Below are 9,420 nucleotides of genomic sequence, written 5' to 3' on the forward strand. Positions count from 1 at the left end.
CTATAGCTCTTTACTAGTTCTCCTTCTTGGTCCCAGATTCTCCTACAAGGTTTCCCTTATTCACCCAAGTTTCAGGAGGGCTGGTTAGTGAGTCGCTCTCATTCTCCAACTTTCCCTTTTGAACCATTGATTTCTTAGCTTCTCTCATATTAATTCTTATTCCTATAATAAATTCATTTTGTAATATTCGTAGTGGTTCTGCTTTGCTGATTCTTGACACACTCCTGAAATCTTATTCTCTCAGAATTCCTCAACTCAAAAAATAGCATCAACATCCATCAATTTCCACCTTAACTCCCTACTTTCAGTCCCCTACTGAGTCCTTGGCAAACTTGGTACAAAATATATTGTTGAATATGCCCACCTCTTTTCTATTTCCTCTGCAATACTCTTGTCCAAGTAACTTCATCTTTTACCTGGTTCCATCTCCATCATCAACCCCCAATATCAATTCTGTTTCTAAATACTAATTTTAAATTTGTGAAAAATTTCAGTGGCTTCCCATTGCACTAACTCACACAGTTCTGTGTAATTTGGCTCCACTCCTGCTAACTTCTCCAAACTCATCTTGAGCCACTACCTCCCTTACCAAATATACTCCAGCCACAGTAGCTTCCTTTCAATAAAGGCCAAGCTCTTTCTCCTCTCAGTGTTTTCACATACACTATTCATTCTGATTGAAATGTTCCTCCAGCTCTCCTTTATTCATGTTCCGTGGTTTACTCTTTCGGGTCTTAGTTTATACATCACTTCCTTTGAAAGGCCTTCCTTGACCAGCCCAAGTAGGTCCTCCTATTCTGTAACACTCTATTATGTTAATTTCTTCTTTGAATTTATCACATTTTATAAATGTTTTGTTTGTTTGTTTGTTTGTTTTTGTTTATTTTCCTCACTTAGCTATGGTTTCCATGAAGGCAAGAGGGATTTTCTACTTTATTCACCCAGAACTTAATTCGGTGCCTGGCACATAATTGGTACTCAGAATGTGTTTGTGGAACGATGAATGTAGTGAGTGGATTCCTCCAGCTTCTTATTTATGGTTTCTGTTTTTTTATAATTTTAGTTTGACATGATCTCTCGTAGCCCAGCTCTAACTCCTTCCTCACAACACTGACTCTCTGGTTTTTCTCTAAGAACAGTCTGGTGCCTGATGGTGGTTTAGCAAATTCTGGCAAGACAAGGATGAGTGGTGTTACAGAGTAAAACTCTGACAGCCTAGGCTGCTCCCTTAGCAGGGACTTTGGGTAAGGTTACCTTTGAAAAGAGCTTTGAGACACACCATGATGGACATGTTCAGTATGAGACTTACCATTCTATTTTCCTCTTTTGTGCCATCATTCATCATGAAAATCTGAACAACCAAAGATTGCTTGTAGTCTGGGACTCCATTCGAAATAGAGTGGGAATACTTTGATAAAACCATTATGGTTTATGTGTACCTAATTCTTTCTCTTTTTAGTTACTTGTATAAATTCTGTGGCTTCTTATAATTTAATCTATCACTTTCATTATAAAATTTAAGTGCCAGCAGCTAAAATGAGACTATACTTTTTAGAAGTTATTTTTCTTAATTTATCTCTATGCCCAATGTGGGACTCAAACTCACAATCCTGAGATCAAGAGTCACATGTTCTTGAGATCACATGATCAAGAGCCAGCAAGGTGCCCCTGAGATTGGACTTCTAATTAAAAAAAAAAAAAAAAAAGCAAATAAAAGAAAGCTAAAAGCAATGAAAGAATGTCTAGAATTCCAAGTATATTTAAAACATTGACATTTTTAATTAATAGAGTTTATTTTTAAGAGCATTTTTAGATTTAAGGAAAATGAGCAGAAAATAGTTTCCATATACTCACTCCCCCAGTCCTCCTCTACCCCAGTGTTAACATTGTGTGATAATTGGTACATTTGTTACCATTGACAAACCAATATTGATACATTATTATTAACTAAAGTCCACAGTTAACATTAGTGTTCACCTTTTATTCAGTGTATTGTATGAGTTTTGACAAACGTATAATGACCTGTATTAACCATTATAGTATCATATAGAATAATTTCACTGCCCTAAAAATTCCTTATGTTCCACCTAGTTATCTCTCTCTCCCTCCTTCTGAACTCTTTACAACCACTGATATTTTTCTATAGCTTTGCCTTTTCCAGAATGGCATATAGTTTGCAGCCCTTTCAGATTGGTTTCTTTCACTTAGCAACAAGCATTTAAGATCTTTCCATGTCTTTTCATGGCTTGGTAGCTCATTTCTGTATAGCACAGAATAATTTTCCATTATATAAATACCAAAGTTTATTTATCCATTCATTTATTGAAGGACATCTTGATTGCTTCCAAGTTTTGATAATATGAATGAAGTTGCTCTAAATATCATGTGCATTTTTTTGGGGGCGCCTGGGTGGCTCAGTGGGTTAAGCCGCTGCCTTCGGCTCAGGTCATGATCTCAGTGTCCTGGGATTGAGTCCCACATCGGGCTCTCTGCTCAGCAAGGAGCCTGCTTCCTTCTCTCTCTCTCTCTGCTTGCCTCTCAGTGTACTTGTAATTTCTCTCTGTCAAATAAATAAATAAAATCTTTAAAAAAAATTAAAAAAAAATATCATGTGCATTTTTGGAGGAACCTGGGGGTTCAGTTGGTTAAGCGTCCAACTCTTGATTTCGGCTCAGGTCATGATCTCAGAGTTGTGAGCCTGTGTCAGGCTCCATGCTGAGCTCCATGCTGGGTATGGAGTCTGCTTGGGATTCTCTCTCTCCCTCTCCCTCTACCCCTCCTCCCCTAAACAAAACAAAACAAAACAAAACATCATATGTGCTTTTTGTTGTTGTTTTGGTGTTTCTGTTTTATTTTGTTTTTGGTTTGGACTTAAGTTATCAGCTCATTTGAGTAAATACCAAGGAATGCAACTGCTGAATCGTATGGTAGGAGTATGTTTAATTTTGTGAGAAACTTCCAGACTGTCCTCCAAAGTGGCTATACCATTCTGCATTCCCACTATCAATGATTAGAACTTCCTGTTACCCAGGGTACCTGTGGTGGCCAGTTGGTTGAGCTTCTGACTCTTAATTTCAGCTCAGGTCATGAACTTGGGGTCCTGGGATCAAGTGCTATGTCAGGCTCCACATTTACCAGGGAGTCTGTTTCTCTTCCTTTCCCTCTGCTCCTCTCCCTGTTTGTACTCTCTCCCTCCCTCTTTGTCTCTCTCTCTCTCTCCCAAATAAATATATCTTAAAAAAAAAAAAATAAAGTTTCTGTTGCCCTACATCCTTGCCACCATTTACTGTCTGTGTTTTGGATTTTGGCTATAGTAAGTGTATTGTAGTATTTCACTATTTTAATTAGTAATTCCCTAATGATATGTGATATTGACTTATCTTTTTATCTGTATACCTTTTCTTTTTAAAAGTTTTTTTTCAAGATTTTATTTATTTATTTGACAGACAGAGATCACAAGTAGGCAGAGAGGCAGGCAGGGAAAGAGAAAGGGGGGAGAAACAGGTTCCCCGCTGAGCAGAGAGCCTGATGTGGGACTCGATCCCATGACCTGAGCCGAAGGCAGCGGCTTAACCCACTGAGCCACCGAGGTGCCACTTTTTAAAAGATTTTATTTATTTGATGGAGAGAGAGAGACAGCAAGAGAGGGAATACAAGCAGGGAAACTGGGAGAGGGAGAGGCAGGCTTCCCACAGAGCAGAGAGCCTAATCCAGGGCCCCGGTGGCCCTCATCTGTGTATTTTTTTTTGGTGAGGTATCTATTCAAGTCTTTTGCTCATCTTTTACTTGGGTTTTTGCTTATTGCTGAGTTTTAAGATTTCTTTGTATATTTGTGAGTTTTTAAAAGATTTTTAAATTTTTAATTAATTACTTAGTTTTTGAGTAATCTCTACATTCAACATGGGGCTTGAACTCACAACCCCAAGATCAAGAGTCACATGCTCCACTGACTAAGCCAGACAGGCGCTCCAGAGTCCTTTGTATATTTTGGATATTAGTCCTTTAGGAGATATGTGCTTTGCAAAGATTTTCTCCCAATCTGTAGATTTCCTTTTCATTCTTTTAGCAAGGTCTTTGCAAAGCAGATGTTTTAAATTTTAACACATCAGCCTTTTAATTACCATAAAGATAAGATGTCAGAGATGTTGTAGAAAACTTTCTCTTTTTTTTAAGTAAAAAAAAAATCCAATTTTTAAAAGAGGAAAATAATCCATTTCAAACGATCTTGAGTACTAGGAACATGGAATTGAATAACTTCCAGTCTCTTTTGACTCTAGGTTTTCGTGATTCTGTGGAAAGAATGATGGTGTATTGTGGATTTTTCCCGTATTAATTCTAGGGTCCCCTCTCCATTACCACAGTAATATATGATAACTGAAGAACGTTTAGGAAACATCGAAACAAAGAAAATATGATTTTTTTTCTAAACAGTGTAGCACTAAGTGCAAGAATTTTGGATGACAAAAAATTCAGACAGGTGTGCCTATATGCCTGCCTTTCATTAACTGCAATGAAATTAACCTTTTCACTACTTCGTGGATGAAAGGACAGTAATGAGGCACATAAATAATTAACTTTTTTTTTTTTAATTTTTAAAATTTAATTTATTTTTTAAAATATAGGATGCTTCAAGAATTTGCATGTCATCCTTGCACAGGGGCCATGCCAATCTTCTCTGTATCATTCCAATTTTAGTATATGTACTACCGAAGTGAGCACAATAATTAACTTTTTAAAAACACATATTTAGGGGCACCTGGGTGGCTCAGTTGATTTAGTGTCTGACTATGGATTTCAGTTCAGGCATGATCTCAGGGTCATGAAATGGAGCCCCATGTTGGACTCCATGCTAGTCTTGGGCCTCCTTAGGATTCTCTCTCCCTTTCTCTCTGCCCCTCACCCTACCCCTCCCAAATAAAATAAATAAACTAAAATAAAAATAAAATATTTATTGTAACAACTATCACAAAAGTGTATGAAGTAAAAAGTGATGATCTCCCACCACACCATCCTTCTCTATAATTATAATTATTTTCTATATAAACAAAAATCTTTATATCTATGCTTACCTGGTTATACACATACATACAGACCTGCAAGCTTCATGAGTCAGTGATCACCTATGTCTATCTTGATGTACATCATTGTAAGTCTAGTGCATACCATGGACATTAGTATACAGAAGGTGCTAAATTGAATGAATAAATGTCACACTGTACGTTGTTCTGTAGGTGGCTTTTTTTTTTTTTTTTAATTGAAGAATGTAACCTGAATATGTTTCCATGTTAGGGCATTGATAGCTACTTCATTATTTTCAATGGCTCCAGAATAATCCACTATGTGAATGCACTATAATTTATTCAATCAGTACCCTATTACTGGATGTTTAGGTTATATATACATATATATATTTTTTAATTTTATTTATTTATTTGAGAGAGAGAGAATGAAAGAGAGAATGAGTAGGGAGAGCAGCAGGGAGAGGAGAAGCAGACTCACCACTGAACAGGGAGCCCGATGTGGGGCTCAGTCCCAGGAGGCTGAGATCATGACCTGAGCTGAAGGCAGACACTTAATGACTGAGTCACTCAGGCACCCCTAGGTTATATATATTTCAAGCACACACACACACATATGCACACTTCTGTACAGCATTACAAACAATACTGGAGTAAACATGACAGCCAAATTATTTTGTTCTACCAATTTGTCTTCTTTTTCTTTTTTTTTTTTTTTAAAGATTTTATTTATTTATTTGACAGACAGAGATCACAGGTAGGCAGAGAGGCAGGCAGAGAGAGAGGAGGAAGCAGGCTCCCCGCTGAGCAGAGAGCCTGATGTGGGGCTTGATCCCAAAACCCTGGGATCACGACCTGAGCCGAAGGCAGAGGCTTCCCACTGAGCCACCTAGGCACCCCTTAATTTGTCTTCTTACTAACATTAAATGTATGTTGAGTTTCCCACATTTATGTGAGGGATGATACTGAAATTGGATATTACCAAACTTTGTTGTTGTTGATGTTTCTTTTGTTTGGAAAAAGGGTTCTTATAAGAGGAACTGTAGTCCACTTTGCTTTAAAGTGAAGTTGGGATTCAAATGGGGAAGATCCTAAATGGCAAATAGGACATTTGAATATTTTTAAAAAATATTTTATTTATTTATTTGACAGATCACAAGTAGGTAGAGAGGCAGGTAGAGAGAGAGGGGGAAGCAGGCTCCCTGCTTAGCAGAGAGCCCAATGTGGGGCTCGATCCCAGGACCCTGAGATCATGACCTGAGCTGAAGGCAGTGGCTTAACCCACTGAGCTACCCAGGCGCCCCAGGACATTTGAATATTTTTAAAGTAATGAAAGAGAAAGGATTTGAGAATTTTTTTTTTTAAGATTTTATTTATTTGACAGAGAGAGATCACAAGTAGGCAGAGAGGCAGGCAGAGAGAGAGAGAGAGGAGGAAGCAGGCTCCCCGCTAAGCAGAGAGCCCAACGTGGGACTCGATCCCACGACCCTGAGATCATGACCTGAGCTGAAGGCAGCGGCTTAACCCACTGAGCCACCCAGGCGCCCCGAGAATATTTTATACATTATAAAATGTTTGAGCTGAAAGAAATCTTAAAAATTATGTTTCAATAAATTTATTTTATAGATGGGAAATAGAAATTCTAAGAAGCAAAATGATTTATTTAACCACACACTATCCATTTAAAGCAGATCTGATATTAGAACAAGGTTGTTTGGGTCTCAGCCTGTTATTCTCCAGTTTTATTCAGCAAATATTTAGTAAGCATCTTGTATTAAGTACTAAAGAAGATTCAGCTAGTAAGAACACATACTTATCGAGCACTTTCTTGTGCCAGATCTTTCAGATACATTTTGATCTAGCCCAATGTATATACCATACTAAATCAATCTACTATGTTTTTTTTTCCTTTTATTGTATGTTTGGGGTTTTGTTTTGTTTTTGTTTTGCTTGTTTCTTTGTTTTTTAGTATTAGTAAGTATTCCTACGTTTCAGTGTGGTAGTAATTCTTAGAGCCAAGCCTCAAGTTCTGTAGATCAGTAGGAAAATGATACTATTGTTTTACTCAAAAAGGTGTCAAACGGAGAGCATGGCTGATTGCTTTTTTCTCAGGTCTGTTTAGAGTATCAGGCACTTCTCTGTGTAAGCCCTCAGTGTGCACAAACCTGAGAAATGCCGAAATTGAAAGAAAGCCAGCTGAGGTTGGAAGAGTGGCTGAAATGTGGCTGGGGAGACCGGTCAGATAGATCAAGGAGGACTTTGTTGATCTAGCTAAAGATTTTTGCTTTTGTTCTAAGGAAATGGGAAACTAATGAAGGGTTTTAAGTGGATGCTCCACAGGGTCTTATTTGCAATTAAAAGAGAAGGAAGGGGGAGACTCTTGGGTTTTAAATGCATTAAGAAAGCTGCAAGGTGAATGAATCCGGAGGCTATACATCATTAGTCTAGGTGGTAGTTGATGGCAACTTGTTCCCTAGCTACAATATATAGAGAAGTGGAGTTACATTAGGGACACAGAATTGACAAGATTTTGGTGAACTGATATGGCACGGAGAGGGAGAAGTTAGTGTCTTGTATTATTCTCTAGATCACAGCGAATGCTCCTGGATGCAAGCGGGTGATGTTCATTGGGATGGGAACTCTGGAGATAGAAGATTGAGAGGAAGATCATGGGGTCAGTTTTTAAATGTTGTGAAGGGCCTGAAACTCCACATAAAGACTTAGGGGGTGATTAGACAAACGATTTAGAGTCAGAGAAGAGCTAGAGATTTTAATTTGGGAGTCTTGGGTACATGGTAGAAGACATTGCCTAGGTCGAGGTACCTTTTTTTTTTTTTTTTTTTTTTTTTTTTTAAGGAACTTGGGTTAAAGCCTCTGCCTTCAGCTCTGGTCATGATTTCAGGGTCCTGGGATCAAGCCCCACATCAGGCCCTCTGCTCAGCGGGAAGCCTGCTTCCCTGCCTCTCCGCCTACTTGTGATTTCTGTCAAACGAATAAATAAAATCTAAAAAAAAAAAAGCATTGGATGGTTCAGATTCATAATTTTCATTTCTTAATTCATAGTATTACCCTATTTTTATTTTTGTAAACATTTGGGCTGTTTTTCATTTTTAACATTATCTACCTTTGGATTATGAGCTAAAATCCTTGTTGCTGAATTAGCTGAATACCATAGCAGATACATGTTTAATAGTAAGGGATTGTTAGGTGGTGGAAATGTTAGATCTCTGCTGAACAGATTGGCTAGATAGTACTTTGGTCAAGTATTTCATATTTTGATCCGGCTACCTCTGGAAAATAATCTGACATTTTACGTGCTTAAGCACTTTCAAGAGCACTCATCTAACTTTTCCTCCAACCACTGGTTTGTTGTCACATCACAGAGCTTATTTCGGGAACCAGTGAGCTCTTAAAAATAAGCTTGTTTTTAACCAAAAGGACACTCTTCTATTACAGCTGAATTGGATAAAATTAGTATCTAAACGGCGATTGAAATTCTAATGTCTTTGTCTTGTCTTTCTTACACCTAGTAAATGGCTACAAATGAAATGTCACTTCACATAAGATTTAGTTGCCAAGATTTTTAAAAAAGAAACACAGATACGTTCTTCACAGTTGCCCTAACCACGCAGCTTTTGTGCTGCTTCAAGTTGCTCAAACTGTGCTCTGAGGAAGCCCTTAAACTGCTTAAAAGGCCAGAGACTGAAACAGACTATTGCACAACTCTTCACCACCGGGCGGTTTCGCTTCCAAATCTGGCTTTCGTATCATCCCACGGCTGGAGTCGCTTCTGGCTCCCCTGGAGCCAGCCCGGTTCCCCTCAAAAGCAGCCAGGGTTTCCTCGTCCGAGCCCCGGGCGCACCTCCCTCCGCCCAAGGATTTCGCGAAAGTGAAGCCGCGTGGGCGCGGGGCCCCCAGAGGTCCCATTGTCCGGCCTCCGGGGAGACTTGCTTTTCCCAGAGTGACTCCCGCACTCAAGTCCCACCGTCTAGGTTAACCAAAGGTCTACAGGTCTCCGCGCCACTCCCCTCCCCCCGCCGCCCCATTGTCTGCCTCGCCTCGCCCCGCCCCGGGGGACACGTGCGCCTGCAGCTTCCCGAGCGAGAAGAGCGCGGGGCGGCGGCGGCGTGGACACAGCCGGGAACGGCTCCGCGGCCGCGGCGCCGGGGGCGGGGGTCGGGCGCGCACGGACCGGTGGGTGCCCTTCGAGATCTGCGGTAGCTTTCCGCGCCCCCCGCCCCGCCGGCCCGGGACGGGGCGGGGGATAGGGCGGACGGGAGCTCGGTGGGGGTGGCGTGCGCGTGGTGCTGCGGTGGGGGTGGGGTGGGGTGGGGCGGGGCGGGGTGGGGAGATGCCTGTCTCCTGACAAAGGAGAACGAGAGGGACACGCTGAGCCGGCCCG

General features: G+C 40.3%; 1 non-coding gene across 1 annotated transcript; it reads right to left on the reverse strand.

Moving 5' to 3' along the window:
- Positions 1-4,612: 4,612 nt before the first annotated feature.
- LOC116589541 lies at positions 4,613-4,719 on the reverse strand. Its single transcript, XR_004285316.1, has one exon. It is a non-coding gene; the product is annotated as a U6 spliceosomal RNA (small nuclear RNA).
- Positions 4,720-9,420: the final 4,701 nt, after the last annotated feature.

The sequence above is a fragment of the Mustela erminea genome, chromosome 4 (genome assembly GCF_009829155.1).
Source record: "Mustela erminea isolate mMusErm1 chromosome 4, mMusErm1.Pri, whole genome shotgun sequence".
NCBI classification, from domain to species: Eukaryota; Metazoa; Chordata; class Mammalia; order Carnivora; family Mustelidae; genus Mustela; species Mustela erminea.